Source organism: Oxyura jamaicensis, chromosome 1 (assembly GCF_011077185.1).
Source record: "Oxyura jamaicensis isolate SHBP4307 breed ruddy duck chromosome 1, BPBGC_Ojam_1.0, whole genome shotgun sequence".
NCBI classification, from domain to species: Eukaryota; Metazoa; Chordata; class Aves; order Anseriformes; family Anatidae; genus Oxyura; species Oxyura jamaicensis.
Genome location: NC_048893.1, coordinates 149,928,969 through 149,953,189, shown reverse-complemented (window position 1 = coordinate 149,953,189; position 24,221 = coordinate 149,928,969). Strand labels below are relative to the sequence as shown.

At 44.8% G+C, this 24,221-nt stretch overlaps 1 protein-coding gene across 5 annotated transcripts in view; it reads left to right on the top strand.

Moving 5' to 3' along the window:
- The first annotated feature begins 292 nt into the window (after positions 1-292).
- Positions 293-24,221, top strand: part of FARP1 (FERM, ARH/RhoGEF and pleckstrin domain protein 1) — a 207,888-nt gene continuing 183,959 nt past the window's right edge. For 3 of the 5 annotated variants that reach the window (XM_035319002.1, XM_035318993.1, XM_035318986.1), the window contains exon 1: positions 294-599. The gene's annotated coding sequence lies outside the window, so the exon portion shown is untranslated. Of the gene's footprint in view, positions 600-24,221 lie in introns of all 5 variants that reach the window. The other 2 variants (XM_035319022.1, XM_035319011.1) reach the window with 1 other exon arrangement.

The following is a 24,221-nucleotide window of genomic DNA, read 5'->3' as shown; positions in this document are numbered from 1 at the left end:
CCCGGACCCAGCTTTAACCTCCTGCCAGCCGGGGCCGAGCTCCCCAGTCCCACACCGGTGGGGGCCGATCCCTCACCCGGTGCCACAGCGGGGCAGCGACCCCCGAGCGGCTCCCCTCGCGCCCTGCCCGCCTCTCCCCTCAGCCTCCCCTCAGGCCGCCCGCCGGCAGCAGGGAGGCGGGCGGGCGGCCATGGCGAGGCGCCGCCGCCTCCCGTGAACGCTGGAGGGGGCTCTCGGCCGCCTCCCGCCGCCGCCGGCTCCCCCTCCGGGCGGAGGCAGGCTTAGGGGAGGCGCGGCCGCCCTTCCCGTTCCCGCTCCCCCGGGCTGCAGGCGGCAGCAGGGGCTGCCCCCCGCCGCCTCGCTCCCTTTCTGCTCCGCACCCCGGGCGGCTGGCCGGGCTCCCCCGCTTGCTCCGCACAGCCGGACATGGCGACCCTGCTCCTGCGAGCCCCCCGCTGCCCTCCTCCTCCTCCTCCCGCCGCCTTCTCCTCCTTCTCCTCCCCGCGGAGCTTTTAATGGCTCGGACCTCCGGCGGCCGAGCGCCACTGCCCCCGCACCAGCCGCAGCGAGGAGCCCCGGCAGCCCCAGCCCCGCACACGGTAAGGGCGAACAATGGGACCGGGCGGGACCGGCGGCGGGCACCGGGCACCGGCGGCGACAACGGGGAGCGGCGCCCCCGGCCCCGCCGCCCCTTCCCCGGGCGCTGACAGCGCCCTGAGGGCGCTGCTCAGCCCGGCTTAATCCCATTAGCAGCGCGGGGAGGCACCGGACGGACCGGCAGACCGACCGGCAGACAGACCGACAGCGGAGGGGCTTTTGTTCGCCCCCCGGGCTGCCGAGCGAGCCCCGAGGGGGGCACCCATGGGTGCCGGGCGGAGCCGTGCCCGCCCCTGCCGGCCCCCGAGGGGGGTCCCCGGGGTCCCCGCTGCCACCGGGACCCCCCGAGGCTCCGTGGGGCTGCGGGGGTCCTGGCCCGGCCTCCCCCGAGCCCCCACCGACCCTCGGGTGGGGTTTGCGAGTTTATGTCCGGAGTGGGAGCTGGTGGGGAGTAGGCCTTATCTTTTGTGCTTCTGCCTCTGGATTTCATTTAAAAGCACGCAAACTCTGCGGAGGTGTTTTTGTTTGTTTGTTTGTTTGTTTGTTTTTAAAGTTGCTGGGTTGGCTTGGTCGCTGGCATGAAATAAATGAAGCGGGCGGCGTGTCGCTTCTCGGTGCCAGCCTTTGCTCGCAGGGTTCCCTTCCAGGCGGTGTGTCCCCGGGGAGTGGGAGGACGATGGCCCCGGTGTCCCTCGCTCGGCGCTTTTATTCTTCCCGTCTCCCAGCTACTTTGACTCTTGCTCCTTGTGTCGCTTCCAGTACGTATTTACAGTGAGCGGCTGACGCTGGCTTCGAGCCAACAACAATAAAACTCTCCAGCGGTCCGGTTAAGCAAAGCCCCAAACATTCTCCAGAATCAAGACCCCCCCCCCCCCTTTGGTTTTAAATGTCCTTATTTTTATTTTCCATTCCCCATTCCCCTCGACTGAGGGACGTTTACTGGAGATCTGCAGCGTCTGGCTCGGGCTGGAGCCTTTCGGCAGCTCTCTGAACGCGGGGAATCCTCTTAGCCTCGCCACCGCACGTGTGCTCCGAGGGCCGCCACCGGGCCGGCCGGGTGCACGCCGGGACGGGTAGTCCATGGGCCGGGATCCCCCGTGGCCTCCTGCCTCGCTAATCCATCGCTCTCATAGCCATGCTTCGGCTCCAGAGCCTCCTTCTCTCCTTGGTAAGCAGCGAGGATGAGGGGTTGTACGTAGAGCGCCGAGTTGCGACTGCTATTTTTGCAAGTTTCGATGCCGGTAAGTCTGCCCAGACGCTCGGTTCGTTTTTTTCCCCGCAGACCAAAGCTCAAATTTAGCTGTGGAGGGGATTGTTGGCAGCAGGGCCAGCTGTCAGCCTCGCGGGAAGGGGTTAGAAAACCGGACTGCTCTGCTTGCCTTTTGCAAAGTCTTCGGTATGGGCAATTAAATTGTTTTTTTTTTTCTCCTGCGCTTTGTTGTCTTGGCCGAGCCAAATGCACAAGGAGCGCGGGCAGCACGCTTCACACACAGTAACACGCGGCTTCAAGATGTCAAAAGTTGGGAAGAGACCGAACGTGGAACACCAAAGCCTGACTTTTACTTAATGGCTGGATTTCAAATTGGAAATCTTTTTTTTTTTTTCTTCTCCCCAAGTTGACACAGTTCATTAGTCATTGTGCAATCAGCGTCTTCAAACTTGCTACTTGCAAGCAATTTTTTTTTTTTGAAAGAAGATTGTGGGTGATGAATGACCAAAGGGGAAATGCTGCTTAAATGTGACAGTATAGAAAAAGAAAAAGACTCGCTTTAGGAGATTTGTTTCTGCATTAGAATTCAGATAGAGAATTCTAAAGTTATAGAACTATTCAGTAATTTTTCCCTGCTGATTTTAGATTGATTTGACTTAGGAAAAAATCCAAGCTTGCACTTAAGAAATTCATCTATGGTGAAAGCTGGCATTTCATTTTAAAAAACATAAAATGCTTGATGGTAATGAAGATGGGGCTGCCAGTGCTGGCAGTTTTTTTGTGTTACGTATGTTTGGTGATGGAGTTGCACAAAACTTGCTATTTTTTTTTTTTTTTGGCTCGAAGTATCTTTACATTAAATCACTGGCTTGCTCTTGGGCTGGGGTTTCTAAAAGAGGCTGACGAACGCAGTAACCCCCCAGACTGGCTTCTGCTAGAGCAGAAGGCTGGGGAAGGGTGCTCCATGGGACGGTCTTGTTTTCAGTGCTTGCGGTGGAAATCCAACAGCTGGCAGAGAAACTTCAGGGCTGGCAGCCCTGGGTGTGGAGAATCACCTGCAAGTTGCCAGCTGTGCCTGCGTGTTCTGTGTTTTCACACTGGTCCATCCCCCTTTCCTAAATTTCCCCTCATTGGAAGCATGTCTCTGCTCTTACACAGTCCTGCCTTCTGCTGCTCCTGGGGAAGTATGGTTCCATGTCTTGCTGACCGTGGTGGAGGTCTGGATCCAGGGCTTTGATACAATCCACTCATCGTCATCTTCTGTTAAAAAATTAGGAAGTGTTTTTTGCAGCTGTAGGATCGCAGTGCAAAACGTGATAATGCACCTCAGTGATGTTCTAGGGAATATTTTTGGTAGTTAGATCCCTGTATTATGAATCTTGATCACATTCTAGTGCACAGTCAGAGTATTGGCATTGTCTTTTTCGTACTGTGCTGTGGAGTTAGTGGAAGAGATTAAACTTATGGGTTTGGGGTTCTCTTGTTCCCTCCTGCCCCCATGCCCCCATTGTTTTTTCATGGTGCATGTCTATGCCAACGTCCTTATTTTATATTGCCCTTTTTTTAGGAAAGCACGATAAAAATCCTGTTTGTAGAATTTGTCCACCAACTTGCCTTGCTTGTTTTGCTTCTTCTTTTAGAAACTGGCATGTTTATCTTAAAGGGGCCTTTCCAGACTTGATTTCATGACCTTGAAAGGTTGCAGCTTGTATATTTCACATGGTGGGGCTTTTTTTGGCGGCGGTTTTTGTACTTCACTGACTGGTAGGTACCGAGGGGGCTGCCAAGTTTATAGTTCACAGACGGGCTGCTGACTTAGGCAGAGTAAAGGGGCGACTTGCTTTCCTGGTTGTAGAGGCACAGAAGGCTAATTACAGAGGTATAAAAGGTCACCGGGCTCAGTCAGCTTTGGGTTTGCGCAAAATTTCAGTAAATTTGGCCTGCAGAAATGTAGATGAGTCAGACAATTAGGTCAGTCTCCGTCAGATGCGGGCACTATCTTGTTTGTAATCAATTGCAGCATTATGAGCTCTTTAGCCTTGTCTCTAATGAAACGGAGTTGATTAAATATTGTGAGAAAGGAAAACGTGATCCGCCTTTTGGGGGGACTTGATACGCAGGGTATGAAATTCCTTTTTTTCTTTTAATCTGGACGTGTAAGTGGGGGGGAATTATTTTGAGGGTTTGGATGTTTAAAAAAGGGCTTAATGAGAAAGAATGGTGGCTCTGTTAGTTGCTGTTCAAATAAAATAAAACCTTCTGGCGAAATTCATGGAGGTGCTGGAGTACTGCTTTCTCTTGATCCTGGGGGGAGGAATTGTGATTTTTTTGTAACGTGCCCTGGGATTTTAGGTGGTGAATTCTGTACAGTAAATCTGCTTCTGTGTTGCTTTATAGAGTGGAGCAAACAGCATAAATCTGAAGTCATGGAATCTGGATACTGAGCTTCACAGTAGAAGAGTGCTGCACAATGCATGTTTGCCACTGGAATTCTTGCAAGGGGTGGATGGTATCTTAATGTAAGGCAGGATGGTGTTTGCAGACTGTGCTTTGTACCCCAGGTTATTAAGTGGGTGTCATGAGGAAGCCTACTGCATAGGTGGGAGACAGTGCTGCTGCTTCCCTCACTGATGGTGCCTTGCCTTGCTCTGCTGCTTGCCTTGAAAAATATATGTGTATTTTTTTCTTTCTTCCCTACCCTAGCATCGAAGCCAGAGTCTGCTGTCCCTTGGTGCAAGATTTCTAAAATGAGTAGTACTGTTCACGATGATTTCAATCCCAGTTTCCTTCCTTTGGCTTTGCATCGGGGCCAAAGTGACGTTTTGGAGCTTGCAGGGTGACTGATTTGCCACAATGAAAGCACGTTAAGAGGTTGTTCCACTCTGTTTGGCACGTGATTCTACTGTCTTGTGAAACTCTTTATGTTGCTTTAAAGTTAACTTTCAAGCTCTTTCCCTTGTTGGGTATGTCAGCACAGAAGTGAAAAGATGTGGTGGGGCCTTCCCCACCTCCTGCAGGACACCCCAGCACATCCCTGGGTATCCTACCCAAGGTATTACAGAAATTCTGCATCTGGAGATGGAGATACTTCTCCTCATTGTGTCTGAGGAGAAGCTGTGACTTTCTGAACTGGGATATTCTAGCAACACATCCCTGCTTGAAGCAACAACTCTGAGTTCAGGCCATGGAGGAAATGCGATCACTGCTTCTAGGATGGGCTGCTAGGGTACCTGGATTGTCTGGTGCAAAATACAGCCAGGGAAGAACACATGGTTTGTGTTTATTTTTATTTTTTTCTAGGTCAAAAGATGACTTACTGGTAAGCTGGAAAACCCATCAGGAATAGCGAACAATACCAAGTCCCATGTGCTTCCTTCTCCCTCCCAGGGGCTGCTGCTTCTGCTGGCCGCTGCTGGGCTTTCTGCGTCCTTTGCTCCTGGTTACTGCAGGACCGGTTGGTTGATCGCTGGTCACTGCTAATACTGCCGACTGCGTCTCCTCAAGCAAGGACCCTTATTTTCAGTCACCTGCACCCCAGGCACAGGTCACGAAGAGATCTGTCAATTTATTCAAGCAGCAGATGTGGCACTGGGCTGGCGATCAAACAGCACAAAGAGGGCCCTGCTGCTCAGTAACCTATGTACATTTAATTGGCTCTTTCTGCCCGGCATCACGCGTTTTTTCTGTTGGTTACTCTCCCTCAAATAATTTTTTTTCCGTGCCTGGATTAAGCGCTCGAGCCTCAGACGTCGTGTTCATTTCTTCCATACGTCCCTGCCTGTTGTTTTTGGACGTGTCCCAGTCCCCGTCTCCCCGCTGAACAATACCAAAGGTGTTCTGCGGGGACCTCTGCTAGCCCCGCAAAGGAACGCGGGCAGGCTGCTCATTAGTCTTTTATGTCTCTCCTTATCAGTTTTACTGTGAAATTCCCTATCGCTTGGGTTGCACATGTTGGAATAATGAGGCTTCCTGTTCGGCAGGTCTGCGTGGCATTGGCTCTGGCCTGAAAGTTCAGGGGAGCGGAAGGGTGCTGTGAAATTATTTGAAATGGCGATCATGTTTTTGGTAGTGGCCTTTTTCCCTTCCGAGGTGGGTTTCAGGCCGTCTTGCACAAATTGGGGCAGGGATTCTGAGCAGGCTTTCACGCTAGGTACACGTTTTCCCCGATGTTAATAAATAAGTGAAAATGAATCGTAAAAATAAACCTCTTCTAAGAGGAGAGGCTGGGGGGTATCAGTCTGTTCTCCTTTGGAACAGGGCTTCCCATCGTTCGGCAGCTCTGGGAACACAGCGGGTATCTGGCACGCTTGGAGCATTTCCCTGGCCACCCTGCTCTTGGATGCTCGTGGGGAGGGAGGACGGGGCGTCTTTGGGGGTGGAGGAGAGGCTGGCTTCTCTTCTGCTCTTCCATTGCTCTCCCTCGTTTCTCTTCCAGCCTGCTTTGAATTATCCCGGAGTTTGCTGCTCGTGGCGTACCATCAAAGTGAAATGAGTCTGACTTGTTTTTATTTTGGTAATTCTCTGCAGCCTTATGATTGCAGTAACAGTGATTACAACTGGGAAGGCTCCGGCCAGCTCTTGCTGTGGTGTATAATAGCGGTGTCTTTTTCAGATTAAGGAAAAGTATGATTTGTTTAGTTTGTCCTGCCCGGGGTTATTTTCTCAAACATCAAGGCTAAAAGGGAAGGTAAAGGTCTTGTAATAGTAAAAGTCTGCAGAAGTTACTGGGTTGGGTTTTTTTTTTTTTTTTTTTTTTTTTTTTCTTTCCTTTTTTTTTTTTCTCGGGAGAGTTTCCTATTTTCTAGTGAGCAGTTAGTATTCAGGCCCTTAACAACATAACAAGCATTAAAGAGAAAACGGGGAGGGAGGCTTCGGTTCCTGGACCTTTTAGAGATTTAAAAGTGTGTAAAACTTTATGTACCAAGCAGCCCGAGTGCATTATAGAAACTGTACTTTTAATGTCAACATGTAAGAATAGCCTCCTTGGAGGTAATTTTCAGCCTCTTTATCTGAAGACCTATGCTCCTATCTTGTCTTCATGGAAATTCCTCCTGAAAATCTCCGTTTAGCATTGAAATACATTAATGTCTACCTCTGATATAGTAAATATCCAATATTTTTCTTGCTTTTTGTTTTTTTTAAACGGAGGCGTTGGCATGTGCATCTCAGAAGGCTAACGGTATGATTGTGCTGTCGTAACCAGTGTTCATTAGCCATTTTTTACAGCTTAGCTAAATTAACTGGTGTAATGTGTAAAGTAAAATTGTTTAATGTGTAGTCGCAGAACCATTTTTTTCCCTGTGTCCTTTGAAATGTTGAGCACGATTGTCAGTACTGTGAAAAATGAACTAGAAACCATGAAGAGAAATATAAAAGGAGCAAAAAGGAGAGGATTCCTAAAATACACAGTCAATAAATATTGAACCTGAAACTAGCAGAAAATATCCTAAAACTGCCTCAGTAGCAAATAAATACATAAAACAAAGAGAAAGCAGATGGTGTGATGGTGTTCCAGTGGACAGAAGGGCAAGCGGCTCCGCCATTTGAATATAAAAAAGGTTTTAAAAGGCATTGTAATGAAGTGCTGCAAACAGCTCGGCCTTTACTAATAATATTTGAGTTTCAAAACAAGTCCCAAATGGAGTGGTTCTGGGGATATGGGGTCGCTTTGCCTAAAATGAGCGAGTCAGAAGTGAACTTGGAAGAGAGGACATCTAGCAGAAGAGAAGTTGCTGGTGGTGACTTGATGGCGTGGGTTTTTCTACCTCCAGTTTTCGTTGTGTTATTTACGATTGAGGCTTGGATGGCCATGCCGGCTCTTTGTTTCCAACTAATCTCTATCTGCAAATTTTTGGGCAACTCCAGGCTTAATTAAGCCGAAGCTTAAGTAGCGCTAGATGAGGGGAGACGCCGGTGGCTGCAGCTGAGGCCCCAGCAGCCCCTTGGCTGGGGCATCATGTCGGCGTCAATGCCTTGTGCCACCAGTTGTGTGGTGAGCAGCGGGACGGTGTCGGGAGGAGGCAGGAGGGATGTGCTTGGGACAGCGGCTTTTTGTAGGACAGAGACCTAAGGAAGGGGATCACAGAATTGTAGGGGTTGGAAGGGGCGTCAAGAGGTCATCGGGTCCAACCCCCCTACCAAAGCCGGTTCCCTAGAGCAGGCTGCCCAGGTAGGCGTCCAGTCGGGCCTTGAGTATCTCCAGAGAAGGAGACTCCACAACCTCGCTGGGCAGCCTGTTCCAGTGCTCTGCCACCCTCACCATGAAGAAGTTCTTTTGCATGTTGGTGCAAAACTTCCTGTGATCCATTTTTTGGCCATTGCCCCTTGTCCTGTCCCCACAAACCACTGAAAAGAGGTTGGCCAGATCCTTCTGTCTCCCACACTTAAGATATTTGTAAACATTGATAAGATCCCCTCTCAGTCTTCTTTTCTCCAGGCTGAACAGACCCAGGTCTCTCAGCCTTTCCTCATAGGGGAGACGGAGAGACGCTCCAGGCCCTGTATCATCTTTGTGGCCCTCCGCTGGACTCTTTCCAGGAGATCCCTGTCTTTCCATCGGGTGGTGGAAAGCAGGGAGCTGTGGTGCTCCCCAGCACTGAGCACTGCTCTGGTGGCTCTTGGTGGGCAGGAAGCAAACATAGTGGTAACAAAGCCTCTTTTGAAAGTGAAATTTGTGTGAAAAGCCTTGGCCACACTGACACCAAGTGCAAGGTCCCATGGCCACCCAGGAATGCTTCCCCTAGCCGTGAGCAGGGCGCTGTTATCCAATGAAGTCCCAAAGCAGGAGCTGGGTGTCCGCCTGAAGCTCGTCCCTGGTTATCCAGCTGCTGAAGAGCACCCCAAGGGCAGGTCCTGAGCCTGAACCGAGAAAATGTCGACTGGGCGATACCTGGAACATGAGCATTTCCCCCTCAATGCTGTGTGCACTGAGTGCATGCTAAGGCACCAGAGAAATCACTGGAGCAGTTTCTAGTTGTAATAACACTTCAAGGATCATTGGAAGCAATGGACGAGCAAATGACACTTGATGGTAGCTCTCTGCTTGAGAGAACCAAACCCAGGGAAGCCACTCCTGTCTACCCGAATGAAGAGAAGGTACATGATGGGGGAGAGCCAGGGACTAGTAGCGGCACATGACAAGCGTATGACCGAAAAATTAGTTCATCGCTGTGATGGAGTGGTGTGTGTATCTGTTTGTACATACACTGAGAATGTGCAGGTCAGAAGCATTTTCTTTTCTGGAACCAAGCCACAGACTTCTTGGTTTTCCTCCAATTTTAAAAAGAAAAAAAAAAAAAAGAACGACAACAACAAGAACAAAACCCGCACCCTGTTTATATATTGAAGAAATTCAGACATGTATTTGAAAGAATTAAAACTGAATGCAGTATCGTCCATAATTGTGTATTTGTTGGGGTTGCGTTGACTCTTAGATCCATTGGTGAAATTTCATGGGACACTAGATAAAACTTGAGAAATTTCCTTCAGATTTCCCTTAATTAAAGTGAGAGTAATGTTTGAAAATTGCATTTAATGTTGTTCTTTCAACTATGTAAAACAGAAAATAGGCAATGTGATGAGAACAGAACAGCTAATACATGGGCAAAGAATAACCCAATTAAAGCTGAAGTAGTTAACTGTAAATGGTGAGTTGTTTGAGTGGGGATGGGTGGATGTAAATAGCAGAACTACATTTTCCCTTCCAGTGTTATGGAAAGAAATAAGAGCGAGAGCTGGGTATACCCTTTCTTCTCTGGGCATCTCTGCAAAAATCTGTGTTACTGAGGATATTTCTAGCTGGAGGATAAGACGATGTCTGTCCTTCAAGAAATCTCTAAGAGTTTTTAGGGTAAACGTGACTCAGTAGAAAAAATCCCGAGGAAGAGTGTCTGTTCTACTTCTCTGCCTGTTTCTGTCAAAATAAAATGTCCCCTCAACCCAAGCAAAGTTCCTTCCACTTAAAGGTATTGAAACTGAAGTTTATGTGTGTGCCATGAAGGGAAAATGTTAGCTACACATCTACACAACGTCTACAGGAAAATGTAAAATGCTTCTAGAAATCGTAAAGCCTTGCTTCATCAACTGTTCTGGGCTATCCTTGGAGCAAAGTGCCTTTTAGGGATTGCGATTCTGAGAAGGGTTCCAGCTTGGCAAGGAAAATGCGATTTGGAGACCTGGAAGAGCAGATTAATCAGAATAATAGGTCTGGCCCTCACAAGTAGGTTGAGCCTAATGAAATTAATATCTGAGCATTAATTATAAGACCGATCTGATAACTTATAACAGGACCTAGGAGGATATTTGAAAACCTGCAGATAACTCCAGGATTTTTCTGTGGAGGCGTTCTCAGGAGTGCTTTTCTCTTCCCATAGACTGAGTTGCAGTAAGCAGCCCTACTGTGCGCGTGTGCATATGTTTCCTTTTGCAATCAAGCGACTGCTTGGCTCAGCTTTGAGGAGGCTGAAATGCCTGAGAGTCGGATTATATGATATCAGCCGGGTAAAAGTTTCCTGAAGTCTTTTGGCACTGCCTGACTCTTGTGAAATAAAATACACTGCAGCAATTTATAATTTGTCTGTGTGTGCCCTAACCAATGACTGAATTTATTCTAAGCATTAGCGTGCTTGCCTGTGACAAGTCTTGGAAAAGTCTGGTCTTTCATTAGACTTCCAGGCTAAATTTAATTGGAATCTCGTCAGGAAGAAAAGCTAGTTTGGTCGCTTTTCAAAGTGTTCAAGGAAAGTTTCATAACTCCTTCTTTGGTATTCCTCCAGTACGGCCTGATCCTGTTTCATCTGCGAAGCTAAAAGCTTGAGGGGACAATAAAGACTCAAATCAATTGGAAGTAATTGCGCCGAGATCATCAGCATAGTTTTGTTTAATTTACAGTGTTTATTTAGCTCTCTCCCGTCAAGGAAGCTTAATCAAATTCCTTGTGCTGCAAGGAACAGCAGCGACCAGGGTGCTTGCTTGGAGGGCTCTGCCTCGTGTGCCTCGGCTGGGAAAGAAGTCTTTGTAGGAAAGAAGTTTCAATGGAAAAGAAATTTTAATGCTCGCTGCGTGGGCTGGATGGAGCAGCTCCTCTTGGTCGGGCGTGGGGCCAGGGCTGCCTGCTGGCTGCTGCTCTCTGCGCGGCTGGACCTGTCCCACCTCGGTGTCCTGAAGCATCAAGAGAAGGGCGCTCCGCTTTTGTATTCAAGTCGCACATCAGCAAGCATGAAACGGGTCCGTTGTTAGTACAGGTAAGCAGATATCCCAAGGACACCTCCCTGGCCTTCTGGAAGAGACAGGACAGCCTCTGGAAGCAGCTCGTGGCTCGCTGTGTGCTTGCAGCTCTCGACAAAGTCGGGGAGTGTGGGGGCAGCTAGCTTCCTAAGGTTGTCTGCAGGGAATAAGAATCGATGGGGACAGTTCACAAGGAAAAGTCCTGGCCTTTGAATTAAAAGCTGCAAGGGGGATTATCCTTACCCAATATGCCATCAGTTCATGTTTGAGGGAAGAACAGTAGCCCGTTTCTCATGCTCATTACTTCCATCTACCCTTTATTTTCCGCATCTCTACCCCCATGAAAATTCATGCGTGTCTGTACTCTTGGTGTTTTAGTAGCGCGTAGAAGATAATTAATTTTCTTTCTTCTTTTCTTCTCGAAATAAGGGGCAAATAAATCTAACACTCTGCAGTCTAAATCAGTCCTTTAACAAAGGTGGGTCCCTATTTCTATTTTTATGAGGTTTTCAGGTAGTAAGAATCGTTTGGTATTCTCCTAACCTGGTGATACTGATTATTTGTACAATATTTACTTAGCTTTTCCTCTTGAATTCCTTGCACATTTTTGTTTCCAACCCCCATTTTTTAATGCACTTACTGTCTGTGACTGCATTCTGCAGTATTTAGCCATAATGTCTGTATTAATCTTTTTCACTGATCAGACGACGAGATGGAAGGACGCGCTGTTTATGTTTTGTAAAGTTTTGGAGAGCCTATAGCCAAAACAGTTGCTGATGCAGAGACCTGGAACTTGCTAGCTGTTGACTTACATCCTCAACAAAAGTGTAAGCATGCAGGTTTTGAATAGTACTATTTTTCTGTTATTCCAGCTTTCTTAACAGTAAGTAAGGAATGCAAATCTTTGGAGACTTATGTGGGTTTGGATGGCCCAAGAAGACTATTTTTGATATAATTCTTTAGCAAGATGCCTTTAAATATTGCAATAGATCTTGTATATGATTGGTATGGTTTGGATAAACTGGCAATGGCAAGCTTGGGATTGGACAGTTGTCTTGAGGGATGTGTTGGAAGCTTTTTCCCTTCCTCCCTGTGGCAGCATAAAGTCAACTGAAGCCTTTCTTTGTGATCATCACAAGATTAAAAGTTTAAATGGCCTTTAAAAGCTTTATATTGCCGTGTAAGTTCCATGTATACCTTGTTCTGTGCGATTAAGAAGGAAGAGCGCATGCATTGACTGTGAAATAGTAATCAGTAGCCAGATTCTTTTGATCTGTCTCAGATTATGGTTATTTTTTAATCAATCATTCTTCCACAAAGAGAAATCCATCCATTATTTTTGTTGTTGTTTTTTTTATCACAGGTGTACAAGTCAGTATTTTTTCCTATCACTTAACCTTGAGGAGTAGCCATGGATCATTTACTTTGTGGTGGACAGGACGCTATATTCTGACTGATAATTACCACTGATATTATCTGCTTAAATTTTTGTTCGGTGATTTGTGAAGTGAGATTCCCGTTTCTCGTTTCCATTGTCTGTGTAGCTGTATTTCAGTTTTAGGTAACTGCAGGCTACAGCCAGTGTTCGTAGGCATTTTGGCAGTTGTCCTAAATTGTCTTTTGTGTATCCATAATCTGATTCAAGGGTACTCCCTATAAGGGCTGATGTTTTTGTTCAGGCTTCTTTCAGATGTCATAAATACCACTGCTTCCATTAAGAGGAGGAAAAAAAAAAGTACTTGGTAGTTTATGCTCTTACTGCTGGGGATTTTTCCTGCTGGTGAATTGGCCTATGTAAAAGTGCTCTAATTCTTCCTGAATCTTTAAACTTCCTACTCAACTTGCAGACCACATCCTTTATATGCCCGTGTGCTTCATTATCCTGCAATTGGTTCGTTCCTTGCTGCTCCGCTGTGGCAGTTCCTGGGGTTCCCCTGGAAGCTTTTGTTCTGCACCCGGTCGTCCCACTCCAGCATGGCGTTACCTGCGGGAGGGAGCTCTTCAGTGGTTTGGCTTTCTCTTAATTGGCTTTTGGGACAGATCACGGGTAACCTAGGTACTGGATCATCAGGTCTGTCAGTATCTCTCCTTGCTTCTGAATGTTAATATTTTGGCTCGAACTTTCCTCTCTCTACAAAATATTCTATACTTTTTTTTTCCTTGAAATGTGTTTACTTTACGCTGAGCTAAAGCAGTTTGTGATGAATAACCTCAAGGTTCCCTTTTGTTACCATGTACTTAGTCATTTTATCTGCCTTAGTAAGGCATAGATCCATGATGGCCTATTTTGGTTAGTTTCTCTATGTTTTCAGAGCTTAAGGTTGATAGCAGAAAGATATTTTGTAATTTCTTGGGCATGCTAGAGACAAAAAGGGGAATAAAATACCAAAAATGTTAATGGAACACAGATACTGCTAGAAATGTGTTAAGACTATGAAAGCTTTAAAACATCAAACTTATTTTTAAAGAACGGCCTTTAATAAGGAGTTCATTTGTATACCTCTGAGAGCCTTCAAGCAAGCTTGATTTTGCTGCAGGAATTTCGGAAGGTGTCACTATCCCTTGCATCCATTATCAGGTTCTCCACTGCCTGGCAGTATGTCTGTATTCCTTGTTGACTGAGGCAGCCACTATTTTTTTTTTTTTTTTTTTTAATTAGATGAATGCAACTTTGAAGGCTGAATGAATCCATAAAGAAAGCTGCCTGAAAGATATCTCATTTTTGCAGAACGTGCTAGAAGTTGGAGTCACTTTGTAGGGCTGAGGGCTGTGATAACACACTATTTCCTTAAAGCAGTATTGAATCTGGCTGTTCTGCTGGTCTTTCTTGCCTAGAATTTACTAACTTTGGGGAAAAAACTTTAAATGGAATGAATATTCATGCCTCTATTTTTTTTTTTTTAATTACATTTTCTTCTATTAAAAAGAAAGAAAAGAAATCCTGGTTCTTTTCCTTAACCTAAAAGATCTAACAGCTTCATAAATAGATGGTGTTGTTTATCGGTTTCCCCATCTTAAGCACTTGAGACAGATGGGAAGCAAGCCACAAGTCTCCCAAACTGCGCGCGTAGTTCATATTCTCCACCTCTGACTAACTACTCATAGCAGTAGTTGCGAGACTTGTACTTTGTTGCGAGAAGGGTGAAAATGCCAGGGTCATGACTGCGTCTGCTTTGTTTAGTAATAGCCTCGATGGTTTTTCTAGCAGCTTTATTTAAAGTTGACTCAGTGAGCAGAGAAGCGCTTAGAAGCTGAACTTTCTGATGCAATGGTACAGGGAGAACTGCGTAGGCTTGGAAATGGGGATGAAGCACAGGATCCATCAGAACAAACCCAGGAGATAAAATGGATGGGAAAACGTTGGAGTTTGGCCGTTGACGTGGTGGATAACTGAAGGGTGGGAGTAGTTTGTCCTGTACCCATAGGATGCTCCTGCTGACCTCGCTGCGCTGCGTGGACTGAGAATAGTGCTGTTTGCTCTGGCTGCTGGAGGTGATCTGGGGACATCTCACTGGGAAAAGGGAAGGATTAGGGCTTGCTGGACATCAGCATGTGTGTTGTATGTGGTCTTTTTTTTTTTTTTTCTTTCTTTTTTTTTTTTTTTCTGTAGGCCTGTATTGCAAAGATTAAGTGTGTTGGTGGCTGTTCAGTATTGTGGTACGGTCACTGATCAAAATGCTTCTGTAATCTCTAGCAGTAAGTAGAGCTTATCAAAACTATTGCAAGGCTAGAAAATAAATAGACCGGTTAGTATTTAGAGTTTGTTTTAGCATGGTTACAACAACATACTTCCTGGTGTGAGCCTTTTATTCTCTCCATGTAAACAGGCTGTCTTCCAACACGTACTTTTTCTGTGTTTTACTCCTGGGTAACCTTCTCTCTTCCATGAGGGTCTGCACCATAAACCAGAAAGGCTGATGTTCAAGTTGCATTGTGCAACTTGAAATTTGGTCTCTGCTGGCTGAAAAAAAAGAGAAATTGAGGCATATTTTCACTTCTGTAACCGTAAACAACAACCAGATGTAGAAGAAATGTGGAAGCCATTACCATTTCTTTCCAAACCAGTAGGGAAGCATCCCGCTTTCTGAAGCGTTCTCTCATTCTTATGGGCAATTTGTGCATAGATGGGTTGGGAATCTCCTGGTTGTAACGCAAAATGTTCATTTGTGGTCTTATCATATGACATCCCTGCTGCAGCAGCACAGCTGCAGAGGGAGCTGGAATGAGGAGTTGTCAAAGCACCAGAAAACTGGAAGAGAAAATTTTCAACTCCTTGGATGTGTTTTCTTGAAACTGCGGTGAGAAGATAGATCACAAATGCTGACAGCACTTTTCTGGTATTTCACCAGGATTTCGAGAAAAAAAAAAAAAAAAATTCAGTATGGAAGCAATACCTTGGAAACCTTAACTTAAAATCAGCAAGGTGAGATGGCTGCGGCATGTAGTACAGGGCTTGGGAGGAGGCACAACTGTGGACGGTAAGCAGGTTGACAATAGGGTAGATAAAAACCAATGTAAACATATATTTTTTAAATGTCAGGAATGAAACTGGCAGGTTAAATTTGAACCATTATAATTACTGCTTCAAAGGCCTTACCTGTACCTGTTATTTTCCCTTAAATGCAATGCTTTGTATCAGTGACTCTCAAATGAAGTAGGTCAAAAATGCACCTTTTTCAGTGCATGAAATCATTTAAAATGTAAAAGGCAGCTGAAAGGGAGATGGCCTATAAATTTTTAGTGTCTTTATGTTGGATAGAGCTCTGCTTTTTACATTTTTGGAAGTGCAAGTATTTTCATGTTTTGAGATGCACAAAAGCTTTTGCATTGCGCATTTGATTTCTATTTGGCTACCAGGCGCAGAGCGAATATTCTCATTTTGAATGAACTCAGGATTGAGAATTCATTTGGGAGCTCAGAAAGCAGGAGAGCTTTCTTCTTCCTTTATCCTTTTTTAATCTACGAACAAGATAATCAGATGGGAGAAAATTAGGATTATGTGCATTAACACTTAAAGTACATGAAGAACTCCGGCTATCTAACTGAAGGCGTTGCGCAGATTAGGTATCTGACAGGTTTACTGTTTGTTAGGTACCTAAGAGAATTTCACAATATTTTGGTAAATTTGACTATTAGTGAATTGAAAAATTAATTACAGTCACCAAACCTTAATCTTTCCGTTGTATAATAAATCATTTTGTTTTAAATAGCAATCATGTTTGAGATACACATTTTTTCATTTTCTGATGCATTTTTAAGGTGGCTTTTAGGGCATCTTAGTGTTTTAAATGTAAATTTAGTTCCTTCCAAGTGCAGTGTACTGAAAGCCAGAGTAAAATTAGCATCCCGGTATAAAGAAATGAATCAACCGCTAACTTATAACACCAAGAGTGTATAAAAGCAATAAATGTAAACACAACTATGTAACACTTGGAAATGTGTATAAATACTGTGTAACTGGCTGGTTATGGAAAAAAGAGGTACTAAAGGAAATGTAAAGACCATAATTGCAGATGAATCTTTGTGGGACATATCAGTATAGAAAGGAACTTCGAGGAAGCAATCTTAGTGGAAGTTTTTGTGCTTAACTAATACGTTTACTTTTCAATAATGACTTAAACCATCTGTGTTATCCTTCTTTCATTTGGACCATAAACCATAAAGATAATTAAAAATTGTTCAAAAATTGTCTTAGAATGTCTTTTTCTCTCTCTCTCTTTATTTATTTATTTTACTTTTCCCAAGTTTCATGTAGTGGTCACGCATGTATTTAGTATTCAGTAAGGTGAGTCGAACTGTCAAGGTACAGACTACACCCTAGCATTATTTTTCTTAAATACTGAAGAACAGCTAGATAAGAAGGCTTTTTGTTGTGTTGTTGTTTTGTGTTGTATAGAAAAATAGCCATTTATTTCCAAGTGAGGCCTGTGATACTACTTCTACTAGTTCTAGACTGGGAATTTCAATATCTCATCAGATGTATGCACCTTGGGCGTGCCTTAGATGTGCTCATCTGTGCATGTTTTTGAGACTTTCACCTCATTTTCCCCTGCAGACTACTTTGTGCAAGACTGATTGTGTAGTCAGGTGAGATTTCTGTCCCCCTACACACGTGAACTTGAGTTTTCTGACATTTCACATGTTGTGGGGAGAGTAAAATAAGCTACAAGTAGGTCCTCCCAAGCACAATTCCTGGAAACCGTAGGCTGTTGTGGGCATGTTTATTTTTTACTTGTCTCCTTGCTGTGATAACCTCAACATTTTGAGGAAGGGAGCAGACAGTTTATTTAAAAACATGTTATAGCAAAATGCCATTTATGTAAGCAACAGCAGATCCATTCACGCTTCTGAGCTCAATTTTCCTTTGTGCAGAGTAGGAAGACTTTCTGTGACTCTGACCAAACGATGCTTGGAGTCTAGATCTACTCTACCCTGTGATATTAGAGAAGCTTCTTCAACAGTGCAAGTCTTGGAATAAGCTTAATCAATCTCATACACACTTAAAGAAATTGAAAAGGGCTGTGAACTTTTTCTGAACTTGCCTTTTCAGAGTGAGCAAGAGCTCAGTCCAGTCTTCAGTCTCCATTTTTCTTTGTAGTCCCAGACTGTTTTTCCTTCGGGTGAAGCTGGAGGATAAAGGAACATTCTTGAAAATGTGAAGAGTAGGGTGTTTTTTTGGTAGGTTTTTCAGTGTTTTTCTCATCCCCTTCTTCTCCTCCCTTCCTCCAACTTCTCCCTTTGTGGCTCCATACAAACCTTGATTTTACAATAGTGAGGCTCTGTAAAATTTTACTAGTGTACTATTTGATACAAGAAGTTGGGCAGCTTAGTATAACTATGTCTTTTGACTTCTGTTAACGGTATGAAAATTTCAGCACTTCCTCTTTTTGCAGTTGGGCCTGGAAGGGATTGTTAACTCTGGTGGCAGTGATTCTCAAAATACTCATCTTTGATTTATAGCTAGTCCCAGACCCTCCCCAGCAAGTCTGGCATGACAGTAGCTTTCCATCTGGGTTAAATGAGAGTGCAGTTAAATACCCTTTTATTTAGGTGCAACAATAGTCTCTGAAAGGTTTTTTTTTTTTTCTTTTTTTTTTTCCCCCTTAACAAAGGTCTTGTCAGACCAAACACAGAGGCTTGTGCTCAGCAGTTGCAGCACTGCTGGTGGTTGGCTTCATTGTCTGACTGTTTCACTCAGAGTGATTCCTGAAACACAGAAAGAAGCATATTTAAAAATCATGTCTTTTATGACAGTAAATGGTCTGTTATTGATACCAAGACGGTTTAGCAAATTTGCCTGGAAAGCATTCTTAGCTACAATGTTTTGACTTGCTAATTGAACCTGAATATGGAAAAGGCTTGGTGACTGCAGAGACACCTGGTAGATACTCTGTGTTGAACCTCCAACAGTCAGAGGAGCAAAATCTAGAGGCTGTATATAGAAACAAATGGGGCAGGAGGGTCAGAATCCCCAAAATAACTCTCCAGGCCATGGTACATAACACCAAACATCTCAGGAATATATCTGCTGTTGGGCAAAGTGAACGACCATGGTGGAGTTTCCTGCTGGTGAGGAGGTCTTGCAGAGAGCCGTGAAGTTTGGTGCGGCATTATTCCCATTCCTTCGTAAGGTTTGTTTGAAAAATACCAGGATCATAAGCTGCTGAAATTGGAAACATGAGAGGAATTTCAGGGGCTGAAAAAACCCGGGACAGACAAATGTATCTTGACATTAACTTCAAAGGGTCCGTAATACAGAGGAAGTTGTTAAGGCTGATTTTGAATATATGTTTAGTACAAAAGGGGAAGAGTTAGTGTTGAAAGCACAGGAGCATGGAACAAGGTAACTACTGACCTGCTAAGTGGCCTGAGGGAAAAACTGGCCTGGTCTTCATTTTGTAAGGGCTTTCAAATATCTTCTATTTGGAATAAACAGATGACCATACTAATGAAGTCTGTTTTTCCTAAATCTGTTACACCAGACTTGGAAGTGCCTGGTGGTGGATGCCGTAGCTGGAACATCATGATTCTAGGTGTTTATAGGAAAGTACAGGTCATGATATTTAATGGCCGGTCTCCGTCCAGTTGAACTGGTTGGCTAAAAGTGGCCCTAGAATAATAAATTACCTGCTGTTGAATGATCTGGAGTTACGTATTCTGATCTCTTCTAGCACTGTGAAGTTCCAGTATAGTACCAGTGAAACATTCATGGGGATGTGACTCATTTTGCCTATTTCGAAACAAAGCAGCAGTACTTTTACCTAACCATAGAATCATAAAATCACAGAATCATTAAGGTTGGAAAAGACCTCCAAGATCATCTGCTCCAACCATCCCCCTACCACCAATGTCACCCACTGAACCATGTCCCTAAGCACCACGTCCAACCTTTCCCTGAACACCCCCAGGGATGGTGACGCCACCACCTCCCTGGGCAACCTGTCCCAACGCCTGACTGCTCTTTCTGAGAAGAAATTTCTGATTTCAAACCTGAACCGCCCTTGGTGCAACTTGAGGCCATTCCCTCTACTTCTATCTCTAGTTACCTGTGAGAAGAGGCCGACCCCCAGCTCCCCACACCTTCCTTTCAGGTAGCTGTAGAGAGCAATAAGGTCTCCCGAGCCTCCTTTTCTCCAGACCAAACAACCCCAGTTCCCTCAGCCGCTCCTCACAGGACTTGTGCTCCAGGCCCTTCACCAGCTTTGTAGCCCTGCTCTGGACACGCTCCAGAGCCTCGAAGTCCTTAATTTCAGAATTATTGATAGCTCAGGGACGTGGAGAGAGAGAGAGAGAGGCAGTACCTAGAACTAGACTAGAGACGTAGTCCTAGATGCTTCTACGGTTTTGCAGAAATTCATCAATAAAGCAGAGCATTGTGGTAACGTGGTGTTAGCACAAGAGGCAGGGCAGCAGTTGTGTGTTGTTGGTGCTCTGAAAGTGTTGCCCTTTGGTGATGTAACTTGACTAGTTACCTCTATAACTAGATGCTGTTTCAAAGTCGAGGAGAGTCACTGAAACAAAGTTGTCTGGGTGCCTGGATTGGTGTTTGCGGGGTAATCACTGAGCTGAGGCAACTGAGCTGCCATCTGACAAGGGAGTGTTGACCCCTTCAGGCAACAGCATGAGGCACATCATTGGCAGAGCTTTGGTGCTTAACAGGCTGCTCAGATGTATTTCAGGTCATGTTAAGAGTTAGGGTTACTGTTGTCTTCAGCTCAGGAAGAGGAAAATATGGCCAACTGCTCCCATGTAAGCTTGTCATAGGAACCAGTAGCAGCTGAGTGTGGTTTTCTGCAGAGCTTCATGTGGTCAGCACTGCACAGCTGAGAGCTTGGACTCTAGGTGAAGGTGATCTCCTCCAGGCTCTGTGTCTTGGAGTGATTTGTGCAGAACAGGAAAACCACCACCCGCTGCAGAAGCCACAGGGTGGCAGAAATAGCAGCTGAGCCCGACGCAATGTTCGAACAGATGGGTTTGTTGCGTTTGTAGCAGAACTTGTGTGCCTGCGTGCAGAACACAATAGGAAAGCAAAAGAAATGGTGTTTTAAACCGGAGAGTGCAAGAGGTGAGATCTGGCTGAGCAGGCTGTTACCTGGAAAGAGGGCTCGAGTTGGAGGTTTCTTTCTGATTGCTTCCCAGTGTGTTTCAGGGGGAGGATTTTCCATGTTTCAGCTCTTGCAGCTTCTCCCAAGAGAAATAGCACACCTCAGCTCCTGATACTTTCTACGTTCGTGAACCAAAAATGGGTGATAGTGAGAAATAGGAATTTATTTCTCACTGGAAGCACATTTAGTATTTCTGAACGAGAACCAAAGTTCATATACTTTCTTTAGGGCACTTTAAGCGTGTTTTTAACAATGGATGAGAAATCTGCCGGGGTAGCTGCTAGGCACAAAATACAGCTGTATTTGTAATGTGGTGGTGAGGATGTGCAAGTGGGCATATGTCTCACCGTATGAGTGGCAGCACAAATCTGTTAGTGCTTCATAAATCTCATACAGAGGCCCTTTTGTTGTCATCTTCCAGGTTCATAGTTTGCCTGCCATCCATTTTAGGATATTCTCCAGAGGAGAGCTGCAGGAGTGGTAGGGGACATGAAGGCAGAACAAGCTTTAATGCTGTCTGTAGTGCCTTCCCTTGCTGATCAGCTTCTAAGTCTCTGCAGGAGAAGAGTGGACTCTTCTTCCTCCTTCATCTTCCTCATCCCCTTCCGCAACTGCTTTTCAAAGGCTGTGCAGCTTCCCAAACAACGCTCAGATTTGCTGGCGCAGCACCATAATTGAACTGGGCCAATTGAAGCGGGGGACGGGAGAGCTTGTGTAACTTGGCTCTAATGAGGCTTTTGGTGCCAGGACATGAAACAGAAGTTAGTTAATTTTCTTGTTCGTTTTAGGTGAAATTTTGGGTTAGCCACACCAAATCCAGTCTGGAAACACGTGTAGCCTAGCAGTGTTCGTGTAACAGGAATATGTGCAATCAGTGCAGCTCTCCAATGGAAAGCAAACCTTTGTCTGGCTTCTGGCTTCAGCAGGTGCTGCTTATAGATGATTCCTCACAACCTGGGGAGACGAGCATGAAAAAATTGACTTTCCAGGGCTGCACAATCTGCTGAAGACTCCTGGACCTGTAGCATAAGATTTTACCCTGATGATTCCAGCTAAAGATCTGGTTTAGCTCAGCGTTCTACCTCTACCAGCAGCCAGTAGTAATGCTCGGGGGGAAAAGTCTTAGTAAAGACAGCAATCCCTCCCAGCTTTTGGCAGGCTCCAGTTCAAGGACTTAGAGCACGAAAGTCATGTCTGCACCTTTGTTTAAGAGCTCTTGACAGACTTTCCTTTCTAAATTCATCAATCATGCACTAATCTGTTTTAAATTTCTGCCTTCACAACATGCTGTGACAATGAGTTCTGCAAATAATTGTAGTGGGGGAAAAGTACCTCCTTCTCCTCTTGTTTAAAAACAAGTTGCCTGGTAAACTTCATTTTATACTGCCTAATTCACGTACCCGGAGACATGGTTTCCTATTTGTTTTCTTTGTAATACCATTCATGGTTTGATGACTGCCATCTCTCAGTGGTGTTCCCTGCAGTGCTGGGTGTCCCTGACCTGCTTGCTCCTGATGCTCCCTTGGCTCCCCAGCCAGCACTGAGCTTTGTGGTCTACGAGTGAGTCGTTCCTCACCTTAATTAATCTGTGGTGCCTCCAGGGTTTCCACTCACTGCATGGCTATTACTTTGTGTTGTACGTGTATAAATACATGATGAATCTATCTGCAGCTCTTCACAGTTAATTCTCCTGATTCTGTAATCACCAACAAACTATCATCTTGCTGCTTGCTATATTTTCCATGCAAATAATGAATATATTGAGCAGCACAAATGCAAAACCAAGTCCATTGTGAAAACTGGCCACTTATTCGTGCTCTGTTTCTTTTCATCTAACCAGCTGCTAATTTGGAGAAGGGCCTTCCATCTTCCAAACTGAACCATGACAGTTCAATTTCTTTAAAAGCTTGTGGTGAGAGACATTGTCAAATGTTTGTTAGAGATCCAAGCACACTATATCATACATACCACACTTACCCGTATACGTCATGGGAATTTTGTGAGGTATGGCTTTGTTTATACCAGCCACGATGGCACTTCATCAATGTATCACGTATATGTTTGCATACCTGCTAATTCTGTTCTCATAGTTTCTGTCAATTTTCTTAGTATTGGTGTAAATCCGTAACTATTAGCCTGTAATTCCCTGGAGTCCTTTCATTGAATTTGGCAGCACATCCTCACCTTTTTATCTCTCTCCTATTAAGGGCATCTTAGAGACAAGCTAAGCAACATGGTCAGTAGTTCAGTGTTGTTCAAGTTCCATTCAAATTCCTGGTCGAATAGCATCTAATTCTGGTAGCCTGCTGCTGGTTCTAAAGCCTAATCTAAAGATGCTGTATTTTAGACATTGTCTTACTCCTGTACAGCCTTCTTGCTCCTGCATGTACATGGCATTTTCCTGAATTCCATGACAGTGGTGGCCAATTTGCCTCCATCATCACTTCGACCAGGTTGGGCAGACCTTCCTTCTCCCTCCTCACCGCCCCAGGTGCTTCCTAGGCGTGAAACGGGAGCTTGAAACAAGGAGCTGCTGGAAAGCAGGAATATACAACCATGTGGAAGCACCTTTCTGCCTCAGTCCTGATGTATGTTGGCTTAAGTGGGTCCAGAAGCCTTGGCAATATTTATAGATAGATAAATATCAGCTTTTATTGCTTGAATTATTTTTCATGGAAGGTGTAGCTGAATGTAGATGCTTCCAGTCCTTATCACCGATCGCAATTCTCAATTTCAATTAGAATAAACGTACACAGATGATGAGCTTTTCAACAATTTTACATAGATAATGGATTTATTTAGTATTTTAATACAGACTTTTCTGTTTTGGATTATGTTCATAACAAACAAGATTTTAATGCAACTATTCAAATGTGTAGGACCCATAAAATTTAGGATCAGAGTGAGGGGAGATACCTGTTTATTGTTCAGAAGAGTTAATGTCCTTTTTGGTTTTGAAGCAGTTTGAAATTCAGTTTCATCCTCATTCTTGCAATTGAACTTCAATATTTGTAATGAAAATCCTCAATCATGTGCCATATCTATTCTGGATGTGAATCAGACTTATGCTCATGTCTCTAAGGGAATTCTGTTGCTTTTCTTGTTTTCACCCTGGAAAGGAAGACGTGATTCATTGTTCTAGTCCAAGGATATCTGACGTGATACAGCAGTACTGTTTCTCCCTCTCTTACCTGTTTCTTTTTCCCCCTTCTTTCTTTGTGTGTAGATATTTTTTATTCTGCTTCAGTTTGTGCCTCCTCCCCTCCCTGTTTTCCTCTAATTGCTTTTTGCTCTGCCCATGCAGGATCCTGGCTCGTGTGTGTGAGATTTGCGCAACCGTTTTTATCTAGCTTTTCCCTTTTTCAATGGCTTCTGAATCAACTTCCCTCCCTTGAATCAATTGAGGTAATGTGGAGCGGTGTTGCTTAGCAATGCTGGGAAGCTGATACTGCTTGGGTGATGTGCGTGCTGCAACTTGGCTGAGCAAAAGAGGCTACCGGTCCTCTGCGGCCCGTGCATGGAATAAAATCTTGTTTTCTGCTGTTTTTAGTGTTCTTGCCGTTATTTTTTATTTTTATTTTTTT